Source organism: Ranitomeya variabilis, chromosome 2 (genome assembly GCF_051348905.1).
Source record: "Ranitomeya variabilis isolate aRanVar5 chromosome 2, aRanVar5.hap1, whole genome shotgun sequence".
NCBI classification, from domain to species: domain Eukaryota; kingdom Metazoa; phylum Chordata; class Amphibia; order Anura; family Dendrobatidae; genus Ranitomeya; species Ranitomeya variabilis.
In genome coordinates this window covers 4,323,645-4,336,823 of record NC_135233.1, presented here as the reverse complement: position 1 = coordinate 4,336,823, position 13,179 = coordinate 4,323,645, and positions in this window count along the sequence as shown.

The window sequence follows — 13,179 nt, the reverse complement described above, 5'->3', positions numbered from 1 at the left end:
AGTTTCTACACTGCCACTCTGGCATCAGCCATCGACTCGGTCACCCCTGTCATGCATAGCAGAGTGCGACGAATCAATAGACAACCCTAGCACAATAACATCACTAAAAAGCTTCGGCAAGTATCCAGAATTGCAGAACGTCGTTGAAAGAAAACGCATTCAAGTCTTTGTTGTCCGACCACCATAACCCCTGTGTATACCAGACCAATACCCTAACCCCATAACTTCCCTCTCTAAAATCACTGAAGGAGAGCGTGCTCATCTTCTCTAAATCACACCTCACCACTTGTGCACTTGACCCCATCCCACCTCCTCCCCAACCTCACCACTACACTAATCCCATCCCTAACCCATCTCTTCAACCTATCACTAACTTCTGGCACCTTCCCCTCTGCCTTCAAACATGCCACAATAACACCTATCCTCAAAAAGCCATCCCTTGACCCAAGCGGTATGTCCAGCTACCGCCCCATATCTTTGCTCCCATTTGCTTCCAAACTCCTTGAGCAGCACGTCCATGCTGAACGTTCCTCTCACTTTGCATCTAACTCTCTCATCGTCAACCTACAATCTGACTCACGTCCCCACCATTCCACTGAGACTGCCCTGACCAAAATTACTAACGACTTACAGCCAAAGCTAGCAGACGATTCTCTATACTCCTCCTTCTAGACCTGTCCTCTGCCTTCGACACAGTTGACCACTGCCTCCTACTACAGATCCTCTCTTCCTTTGGTGTCAAAGACCTTGCCTTATCTTGGATCTCCTCATACCTTGCCAACCGCACGTTTAGCGTTTCCTACTCCAATACTACCTCTTCATCTCACCCCCTCTCTGTTGGTGTCCCTCAAGTCTCTGTCCTAGGACCCTTACTCTTCTCAATCTACACACTCGGCCTGGGACAACTCATAAAGTCCTATGGCTTCCAGTACCATCTATATGCCGATGACACTCAGATCTACCTCTCTGGCCCAGATGTCACCTCTCTGCTCTCCAGAATCCCAGAGTGTCTATCAGCCATATCCTTCTTCTCTCGCTTCCTCAAACTCAATGTGGACAAATCTGAACTAATTATCTTTCCTCCATCCCATAGATCTTCCTTACCTGATCTATCTATCAAAATAAATGAAATCACATTTCCCTTGTCCCCAAAATCCGCTGCCTCGGAGTAACCCTGAATTCTGCCCTGTCCTTCAAACCGCACATCCAAGCTCTCGCCACCTCCTGCCGCCTCCAGCTCAAAAATATTTCCAGAAGCCGTCCTTTCCTCAACCCTCACTACCAAAATGCTTGTGCATGCCCTAATCATCTCTCGCCTCGAGTACTGCAACATCCTCATCTGTGGCCTACCTTCTAACACTCTCGCACCCCGCCAGTCAGTCCTTAACTGTACTGCCCAACTAATTCATCTCTCTCCTCGCTACACTCCTGCTTCCCCTCTTTGCAAATCCCTTCACTGGCTCCCAATTTCCCAACATATCCAGTTTAAATTACTAACCCTGACCTACAAAGCCATCCATAACCTTTCTCCTCCGTATATTTCCACACTAATCTCTCAATATCTTCCCTCACGTAATCTCCGGTCCTCCCAAGACCTTCTTCTCTCCTCCACACTTATTCGCTCAGCACCCAATCGCCTCCAAGACTTCTCCCGAATATCCCCCATCCTCTGGAATTCAGTGCCCCAACACGTCCGGTTAGCCACCACATTCGGATCCTTCAAACAGAAATTGAAAACCCACCTCTTCAAAGAAGCTTACAGCCTGTAATGACCACACGGCCACCTCAACACCATCGGAGCTACTGCAACCCTCGACCTACTGTCTCCTTCCCCATAATCCTGTAGAATGTAAGCCTGCAAGGGCAGGGTCCTCTTCACTCTGTACCAGTCTGTCATTGTTAGTTTTGTTTACTGTAAGTGATATCTGTATTTTGATGGAACCCCATCTAATGTACAGCACCATGGAATTAATGGTGCTATATAAATAAGTAATAATCCTAAATACCTAATACCTAAAGTACAGGCCCCCATCACCAATCTCAGTGGTGAGGATCTGGCCACTTATTTCCTAGAAAAAAATCAACCACATCCATCAGGATATCTCAGCCCAATCTCCTCAGTGCCTGGATCCCCTTCCCTGCCGCACCTCAAGCTCACTAGACATCTTTGAGCCTGTCTCAGAAGAAGAAGTTTCCAAGCTCCTCGCTTCTGCTCGGCCTACAACCTGCAACAGTGACCCCATTCCTTCACCTCTCCTGCAGTCTCTCTCACCAGTGGTCACCACTCACCTGACTAAAATATTTAACCTCTCTCTTTCTTCAGGTATCTTTCCCTCCTCATTTAAACATGCCATCATAACCCCTTTACTTAAAAAGCCATCCCTGGACCAGAACTGCACTGCTAACTACAGACCTGTCTCTAACCTTTCCTTCATCTCTAAACTCCTGGAACGCTTGGTTCACTCCCGTCTAATCCGCTATCTCTCGGATAACTCTCTTCTTGACCCCTTACAATCTGGTTTCCGCTCTTTACACTCCATTGAAACTGCCCTCACTAAAGTCTCTAATGACCTACTAACAGCTAAATCCAAAGGTCATTGCTCTCTGCTGATTCTCCTGGATCTCTCTGCCGCATTTGACACTGTGGATCACCAGCTCCTCCTCACTATGCTCCGCTCCATAGGCCTCAAGGACACAGCCCTCTCCTGGTTCTCCTCCTACCTCTCTGACCGCTCCTTCACTGTATCCTTCGCCGGCTCCTCTTCCTCTCCTCGTCCCCTTACTATCGGGGTTCCGCAGGGCTCAGTCCTAGGGCCCCCTCCTCTCTATACACGGCCCCTATTGGATAATCAGCAGATTTGGGTTCCAGTATCATCTCTATGCTGATGACACCCAATTATACACTTCTTCCCCCGACATCACCCCTACCCTAATTCAAAATACCAAGGATTGTCTGTCTGCTGTCTCTAACATCATGTCCTCCCTCTTCCTGAAACTAAATCTCTCCAAAACGGAACTTCTTGTGTTTCTCCCTTCTACTAACCTCACTCTACCCAACATCGAAATTACCCTGGAGGGTTCAACCATAACTCCCAAGCAGCATGCCCGCTGTCTTGGGGTCATATTAGACACCGAACTTTCCTTTACTCCCTATATCCGATCCCTCACTCGCTCTTGTCACCTGCATCTTAAAAACATCTCCGGAATCCGACTTTTTCTCACCTTTGAAACTGCTAAGACTCTTACTGTCGCTCTCATTCATTCCCGTCTGGACTACTGCAACTCTCTTCTGAGCAGTCTCCCTCTTACCAAACTTTCTCCTCTCCAATCCATCTTGAATGCGGCAGCCAGGGTCATATTTCTGTCCAGCCGCTTCACTGATGCCTCCATCTTGTGCCAGTCATTACACTGGCTACCCATTCGCTACAGGGTCCAGTATAAACTCATCTCTCTCACCCACAAAGCTCTCCACAGTTCTGCACCGCCTTATATCTCCTCTCTCATCTGTCTATCGCCCTACACGTGCCCTCTGTTCTACAAACGACCTAAGACTAACATCCCCCGTAATCCGAACCTCGCACCTCCGTCTCCAAGACTTCTCTCGTGCTGCGCCAGCTCTCTGGAATGCACTTCCCCAGACGATCAGACTGATACCTAGCCCCGACCTATTCATCATCTCTTCAAACAAGCCTACCACATTAACTACTCAGTAAACTAACTTTGCCCTGTTCCCTCCTTCCAAATATTACTCTGAATCTGCACCCTACTATTCATCTGTCTCCACACCCTCCATGACCATGATAACTGCACTTGATACTTGACTATTGCACTTAAACACACGGGCTGATGACCGGATCATGCAGCTTTATATGAAAATCCCTGTTTATTATAATTTCCAGACCAGAAATAACGAGCACTTTTCACCTATTGTGTCCCCCCATTTCCTTGTAGATTGTAAGCTTGCGAGCAGGGACCTCACCCCTAATGTCACTGTTTAAATTGTCTTAACTTGTACTGAATTTATTGTCTACATGTCCCCGCTTAATTGTAAAGTGCTGCGGAATATGCTGGCGCTATATAAATAAAGATTATTATTATTATAATAATCAGGCTGGTCAAGACCAGTCCAGTGGAGAGGCACACGGCCGATTGGCATCTGTGAATGTAATGCGTAGTGATTCCATAGCAACTGATACTCAGCTAACAAGATCCTATCGAGGCTGATCACTGGTTACCTCCGAGCCAGGGACCTAATCATTTATCAAAATATTTACTTCTGTCCCTTTTGTGATATACCCCTTTTCCGGGACGTACCCCTGACAGCACTCTGGAGGACGTCCTCCTCCTCCTTGCAGGGACAGGAAAAACAACACGAGAGGTTAAAAGGTCCCACTCAGCCCCCTTTCCTTTAGTGTTTTTCCTGTCCCTGCATGGAGGGACACACGAGAGTCAAGAAGCTTACCGGACTGGAGGGCTTAGGGGATCGTGCGGCTGGTCCAATATCTTTCCCCCTCGTCGGTAGCCCAGGGCAGATACTTCCCGGGTGGGCGTCCCTCTGCCCAGAGAACAGTCGAGCGGATGAGCTCCTGGGTGAGCCGCTTCCTCCCAAGGGGGGGCTCTCGGCTCAGGCGCCATGCGGAACAAGAGGCGCCAGGAAGGAGAAGAGGCGCAGGAATCCACATGCTCACATACGAGCATGGAGGGGTCAGCAGAACCGCCGGGGCATCCGCGTGCGTTCCACTACGTGGAACGCGCAAGTAAGTGAGCCGTATAGCGAATCGTCATTTCCGGTGACGTCGGTGGAGGTCATTTCCGGTAAAATCAGCGGCCTAGCATGCGTTCCACGGTGTGGAATGCAGAGATAAGGCAATATAATCGGGCACTGATCCTGGTGATGGCAGCGCAGGGTCGACCAACGTTCCACAGCAGGAAGAACGGCGGGCGCCAGATTTGGAATTAGGACGCACAGGACCCGTGGTAACTCAGGCCCGAGTCACAAGGTGGCACAAGGCCGGAGCTGAGGCGATAATGCTGGAGACAACGGGTGAGTGCAGCAGTGCTGCTATATCCTTCTAGCAGGGGGATGTCACATTTACACAGCCCTGATTATTTTTTAGCAGAAGATATGGAACTCAGGAATGAGGAGATGGGGGTAAGTGCGCATAGCGCAGTTGTACCTACTCATTCATTTATAGACACTAAGCAGTACCTATTCTTATGCTGAGGATAAGGAGGTTCAGCAGACATCCCCCCCCCCCCCCCAGCGACAAAAAAGTCGGGCAAGGCTTTGACAAAGTCCAGATGACGCTCCATATGTCATGTAAAGCTGCCTGAAGCATATAAGAAAGAGCTTTGCGGGTCCTGTATCTCTAAGGTTGTAAGAGAAGAACAACCGTCATTTTTATCAGAGATGAGGAATTTAATTCGGAAGGAAGTACAAAGTTCTTTGGCTACAATGACACGGCAATATCCCGTCAGCCCAAGTCCGAGTCGCAAGAGGCCGCGAGTGGACCTGGATCAAGAGGATATAGATGTTTCATCTAAAGAAGAATCAGACTTTAGGAGTTCGGATCAGGAAGAAGGAGAACTACCTCTAGGAGAACAGGATCAGGGAAGGAAGTTTTTCTTTCCTGTGGAAGATACAGAAGAATTAGTGCAAGCAGTGAGAAATTCGATGCAGATGAAGGAAGAGCCGCGTCCAAAGTCCAGACAGGATTTGATGTTCGGAGGGCTTACATCGCAAAGACAGACGGTGTTCCCAGTGAGCGAACACATCAGACTTATGATATTGCAAGAATGGAAGGATGCAGAGCGTAGACTGGTAATGTCTCGAGAATTTAAGAGCCGTCTACTGTTTGACCCAGAAGATATCAAAACATGGGAAGAGATACCGAAAGTCGACGTACCTGTGGCCAAGGTTACTATGAAAACAGCTATTCCCTTTGAGGATTCCTCTAGTCTTTACCAATTATAAAATCTGCCACAGCCTTTATGGCAGATACGTCAGCGGAATCAGTGAGATTTGCAGCCAGAAATAGTTCCTTATCCAATGCGACCCGTAGGGCTATATGGCTTAAATCTTGGTCAGGAGATAATGCCTCTAAAAATAAGTTATGTGCCATTCCCTTTTCAGGATTCAAGGTATTTGGACAGGCATTAGATGACATTTTAGAATCCGCGTCAGATAATAAAAAAGGTTTTCCCGAGGATAAACCTAAAAAATTTCAACCATTTCGGAAAAGACCCCCACCTCGAAGTTCCTATAGAGGCAAACAACCTGACTATAGAGAACAGTGGAGATCCAGCAGAGGCGCCTATAGAGGATCCTATACCCAGAACAGAAGGGGAAAAAATTCCCTTTTTGGATCAAGCCCTAGATCTAGGAGACAATGACGCCATAGGTACAGGGGGCAGGCGCAGACTCTTCCTGAACAACTGGAGGCATATCACAAAGAACGCATATGTCCTCAATATAATATCCGAGGGTTACAAAATAGAACTCATATCTCCAGCGCCACAGAGGTGTATCTCACCAACAATTGTGGCGAAAAATTCTCCAATGTTTTCAGACCTTCAGAAATTGTTCAGCTCTCAGGTCATAGTGCGGGTTCCCACAGCAGAGATAGGCAGAGGTCACTACTCTTCCCTATTCTCAATCCCAAAACCGTCAGGAGAAACACGCACGATTATAAATCTAAAACCTTTAAACGTATACGTCAGATACAAGAGGTTCAGAATGGAATCAATAAGGTCAACCATCCACCTTATAGCCAAATATTCTGTAATGTGTATGCTTGATCTGAAAAGTGCGTATTATCAGGTTCCAATCCATTTAACTTCTCAGGAGCTTCTGAGGTTCTCGGTAAGATTTCCGGACCAGTGCCTCACGTTCGGCCTTGCCTTATCACCAAGAATATTTACAAAACTGGTAGCAGAGGTAGTGGCATACTTAAGAAACGAGGGAATTACAATAATTCCTTATTTGGACGATTTTCTGTTGGTAGCCAGAACAAAAGATGCCTTACTCCTACACAGAGATCGAGCTATTTCAGTATTGGAACACCTGAGTTGGGTCGTAAATTGGAAGAAGTTACACCTAAAACCCGAGTCTCGGAAGGTATTCCTGGGAGTTCTTCTAGATGCTACCCCAAGACAATCCTTTCTACCAAGAGAAAAGCAGGAGTCAATAAAGTCGATAATAGAATTCCTGAGGCATCGAGTTACTAGATCATCAGCCATGGAGATCTTATGAAAGATGACGGCTTGTATCACTTGCGTAAGATGGGCCCAAGCTCACTCAAGACTATTGCAAGCTCAGGTTCTCTCGATATGGGATCGTTGTCAGTCGTCACTGGACAGAATGATTCAATCATCAAAGGCAGTAAAAAGATCATTGCAGTGGTGGACACAACGCAGCAACCTAAGAGTAGGCGTTCCATGGTCCTTGACCCCTTGTGTGGTGATCACTACAGATGCCAGTCAGTGGGGATGGCGAGCACATCTAGAAGGTTCTTTCCTCCAGGGCAGCTGGCCCGAAGACATCAGCCACAAATCTTCAAACTACAGAGAGCTTTACGTGGTTTGGGAGGCCATAAGAAGAAATTGTTCTCGCCTAAGGAACAAACGTGAAAATCCTAACAGACAACATTACAGCTGTATCCTTTATAAAACATCAGGGAGGCCCCAGACACAAACCGCTTCAGGAGTTAGCGCAAAAGATATTTGTTTGGGCAGAGAACACAGTTCTGTCAATAACAGCAGTATACTTAGAAGGATCTCAGAACGGCCTGGCCGATTATCTGAGCAGAAAGAAAGTCTGTCCAACAGAATGGGAACTAAACCAAGAGATCTTCCAGCTATTATGTCACCGTTGGGGGACTCCCAAAATAGATCTATTTGCTACAAGAAAAAATTTGAAGGTGGCCAGATTCTATTCCCTCAACCCTACGGACATGCCGGAAGCAGTCGACGCCTTAAGTCAAACGTGGGACGAACCACTCTCTTATGCGTTTCCTCCACTAGCACTCATTCCGATGGTACTCAGAAAAATTCAGGAAGACCAAGCAACAGTGCTGATGATTATACGTACCATTCTGGTCAAAAAGAAGCTGGTTTCCGTTGCTGGGAGCCATGATAACAGAGAACCCAATCAGACTTCCTCTATGGAAGGACATCATTTATCAAGGGCCTGTTTTACACCAAAACCCGGAACGATTACACCTTTCAGCATGGATCCTGAGAGGGACATTTTGAAAGCTCAGGGTCTATCCGATGAAGTCATTTCAACCATTCAGGCTAGTCGGAAGCCAGTAACTTCAGCTATTTACTACAAAATTTGGAAAAGATTCTGTATGGAGAGTGGCAGATCGGCTGTGATGTCGGAGACCCCGGATGTTCCCAGAGTTCTGGATTTCCTCCAATCTGGTTTCAATATGGGGCTTAGACCTAGTACCCTTAAGGTGCAGATCTCAGCTCTCAGTATTTCTTGGATTATCCCTTGGCCTTGCACCCATGGATAATGAGGTTCGTAAAAGCCATCCAGAGATTGCGTCCCACTTTTAGACAATTGACTCCCACTTGGGATTTAAATCTAGTTCTCAGGGCCCTATGTAAAAACCCGTATACCCTTGAGGATGACATGCCTATTGCAGTACGTACATGGAGAACAGCCTTTTTGGTAGCGATTACTACGGCCAAAAGAGTGGGGGAGATTCAAGCCCTGTCGACCAAGGATCCATACCTTCAGATTCGTGATGACCATATAATCTTAAAATTAGATCCATCATTTATTCCTAAGGTAGCTTCAGTACAAAACAGAAACCAGGAAATAATTTTACCCTCCTTTTGCGATAAACCCTCTAATGCAAAAGAGCAGTCTTTACATTCTCTTGATGTCAGCCAAGCAGTGCTAGACTATCTACAAGCTACTAGTACCTGGAGAAAAGATCCCAATCTATTCATCATTTTTTGGGGTAAAAATAGGGGTAAAAAAGCATCCAAAACCTCTATAGCTAGATGGATCACTACAGTAATTACCAAAGCCTCTTCATCAGAAGGGGTAGATTGTGCAGTAGGAATTAAAGCCCATTCTACTAGGGCCATTTCAACATCATGGGCTGAACGAGCAGGGGCGTCACTAGAACAAATGTGTAAAGCCGCAACTTGGGCCAGGGTGAATACATTTTGCAAACATAAACTAGATGTGTTAGCAACCCAGCAAATGTCATTTGGGAGAAAGGTTCTCCAGGCAGTTGTCCCACCCTAGAGGAGGTTTTCTTTGGTATTCTCCAATGTGCTGTCAGGGGGACGTCCTGGAAAATGGGTATTAGACCTACCAGTAATTCGGTTTCCAGGAGTCCATCCTGACAGCACCGTTACTTCCCCCCCCCCCCTGTGAATACTATTTCATATGCTGTAATATGTTTGCTTAATAAAAAATTCAAAGTATATCTAGCCATGGTGTGGTACTTGTCAAAACACTAAAGGAAAGGGGGCGGAGTGGGACCTTTTAACCTCTCGTGTTGTTTTTCCTGTCCCTGCAAGGATGAGGAGGACGTCCTTCAGAGTGCTGTCAGGACGGACTCCTGGAAACCGAATTACCGGTAGGTCTAATACCCATTTTTCCCTTCTCGCGTGACAGCACCACTTGAGAGAGGGTATCTGCTCACCAGGACAGGAAACCTGATTAAAAAGGTGGTACCTCTCCTCCGCATCAGTTTGGTTTTCTGTCCTCATGGGAGCCTACAGAAGCAAGTGGTACACTTACCCGGGAGGGTGTCCGGGAATTCAGGATGCCATCCTCAGGTGCGGTAACGCCATGCAGGCGTTGTGTAAATGTCTCTTGCCTGCATGGGTTCTGGGTCTGCGCACGCTGAGGATTGCAGGAGCGTCCCCGCCATGAGCGCTAAGGTTGCAGGAGGGTCCCAGCGATGTGCACTGGGATGCGCTTCCCAGCTGCAAATGGCCGGGGATGCTGAGGGAGCCAGTGTGACCTGAAGCTGAGCAGGTTGCCTGGGTCTGCACAAGCAGGACGCAGGAAGAGGTCCGGCGCTTCTCGCTGACATAGCGTGCTGGGGATGTCAGCATCCGGGTCTGGGCATGCGTGGGACGCAGGAGGGGATCCAGTGCTCCCCCCTATCGTAGCACGCCGGAGACATCAGCGGCCATCCGGGTCTGCGCATGTGCAGGGCTTGGGGATCCCCTGCACATAGCCTGCCGGATTTAAAATGGCAAGAGACTGAGGAGGCAAGGCCACCCAATATTTAAAGGGGAGTGTCCAGAAAGATGGTGGCTTTTCTTTCAGCTTGCAAGCATGGAGGAGCCACAGCAGCAGCTGCCACCAATACCACATCTCTACTACAAGCAAGGCAGGAGCCCCTCCAGCACCATCAGCAGCTTTGTGATGGGTGCAGTGGCAGTCGTACAGGCAGCAGGACCAGCCTGAAGAGTAAGGCAGGTCACGAGTCCACTGCCAGGGGGAGATGTTCTTCGCAACCAGCTCAGCCTCCATCTCCGGTACCATAGATTGATCAGCTGAATGGTGAGTGAGCTACGTGAATGTACATTATACTAAAACAGCCCCCCTTCTCTCTGTTCCCTTAATAGAATAGACCCCTGAAGCGAAGTTCCAAACAATATAGGGAATACGCCCTGTGCAAGGGAGATCTACCGAGCTCTTATCATTAGAGGCTCTGCTTGGGTGTATACAGCAGACAATCTCAGAGGAGACACCGGGGTTTGCTATGGATTTTAAGTCCATCATCAGATCAGAGGTCCAGGACTCCTTAAAGGATCTGATGGGGCAAAGAGGGAAGAGGAAACCAGAACCACTGTATTCAGAGTCTGAGAGATCAGTGGAGCTTGGAGGAGAGAGTTCGGACCCGGAGTCGTCCTTCTCTGATGAGGATACAGGGGGTAGGCCCTGCTTCCCAGTGGAGGATACTGACAAGCTGGTTAGAGCCACTCCTTAAAGGATCTGATGGGGCAAAGAGGGAAGAGGAAACCAGAACCACTGTATTCAGAGTCTGAGAGATCAGTGGAGCTTGGAGGAGAGAGTTCGGACCCGGAGTCGTCCTTCTCTGATGAGGATACAGGGGGTAGGCCCTGCTTCCCAGTGGAGGATACTGACAAGCTGGTTAGAGCCATAAGGTCCACTATGGGCATCTCAGATCTTAAGTCCACCAAGTCAGTTCAGGACATTATCTTTGGGGGGCTTAGGTCAGAGGAAGAGGGGGGGCGTGGCCTGAGCATGATGTGAGCAGTCGTCTGAGGCAGGAGCTCCCGCTCAGTATAAGCTATATGCAGGATTGCAGCCTGTAAAATTGGTGGCCAGGTACCTGAAATTATTGGGGAATCCGTGACCGGTGTGGTGCCTACGGATCTGAGTGCCAATGACCGGCAGAAGGAGCTCCAGGAAGGTGGCTGGGGAGCAGGAGAGAAAGACCCAAGATGGCGCCGGCCAGGAGGAAAGGCTGTCAGAGGAGCCTGTGATTGCGGGGGAGGATCCTAGGAGAGCAGATGCAGCAGCCAGGCTGCAGCGCTTCGCCCGACAGACAGAGGAGATCCGGAGCCCAGCTGCGACAGGCAAGGTGAAAGATAAGCCTGTGGTGCATGGAGATATGGAGGAGCTGGGGGAGGAGGAGGGAGAGGACAGCGATGGTGGGAGCCGTTCTGTGCAGGAGGAGGAGAGTGGGGGAATCATGAAAGGCTATGTGCTATGCATCGGGGGAATGCAGATTCCTGAGGAGCCCACTGAAGGATGTGTTTAAGGTGGTTTTATACAGTCACAATACTATCACCAATATGGCTGCACAGATGGGGGTCATGTAGGCAGACATGTCCAAAATGCAACACTCCTTGCACGTGACTAAGGAAAGGATGGGAGAGGCGGAAAAACGCATTAGCGGTGCCAAAGACTGTATTGCTAAGGCGGAAAAGGCTATAAAACGCATGAGTGCTGCAATTTCTGCCATACAAGCGAAAACAGACGACCTTGAAAATAGGTCCAGGCGCAATAATGTGCGGCTGATTGGGGTGCCTGAAAAGACGGAAGGCGCGGCGCCAACAGAGTTCTTTGAAAAATGGCTATTAAACCATATTGGAGCCGACAAGTTATCTCGGATGTATGCTATTGAAAGAGCACACCGCGTCCCTATGCATCCCCTCCCCCCTGGGCGTCCTCCTAGACAAGTGCTAGTCAAGGTCTTGCACTACCGTGACAGAGACGCCATTCTCAGACATGCTAGAGAGAACCCGGATTTGCAGATAAATGGCTGCAGGATTTCCATATTTCCGGACTTCTCCATAGAGGTGCAGAAGCAGAGAGCCAAATTTGTCCATATCAAGAAGAGGCTGAGGGAGATCGGCGTCACTTACTCGATGCTGTACCCGGCCAAACAGAGAGTGTTCGCTGAAGGGAAAGTGCACTTCTTCACGGGGGGTAAAGCGGCACTCGGATGGCTGGACAGCAACGAGCAACATATGCGTCAAGCGAAATTAAAGGACTCAGTGGGATGATAGAACGGTTCTTTCTTGTTCTTGTTTCTCTTTTACTGCCTCTTTTTTTTTGGGGGGGGGTTATCCATTGGCTCCTTTTTTCCCCCCTGGGTCTTTTGTGTTCTTATGAGGCGGAGATGGGCCCTTGTTGGATCTCGAGTTGAAATTTAAATAGGCTGCAATCCACAAGTCATGTGAGAGTCCCAATAGTTTGGACGGGGTTAGCAGACTGTTCCGGATAAAGTGCGCTCTCCCCTCCGTGTTAGGAGGGGATGGAAGGATGGGATGGGGATTTGTTGGGGATGTTTCTCTGTTGTGTGGGGGGAGGGGGGATAGGGTTGGGGAAATATTTGTATAATGTACATCACCATGGTTACTGTGGTTGTGACTTCGGCTGCAACTAGATGAAAGAATGTGGGATAAAATGTTTTGTGGAGGGAAAATGTCTGGAAGAATGAGAATTGTGAGTTGGAATGTCAGGGGTTTGGTGTCTGGTGTGAAATGGCAAGCCATCCGTGATCTGTCTGCAGGAGACTCATATGGTAAAGGAGAGAACGCATTTTCTGGCTAAGAGATGGGTTCAGGTGGGGTACCATGCCACATATTCAGCATACTGTATTGGAGTCAGCATCCTCATCTGTGCCGGGGTACCTTTTGAGTATCACAAAGTGACTATAGACCAGT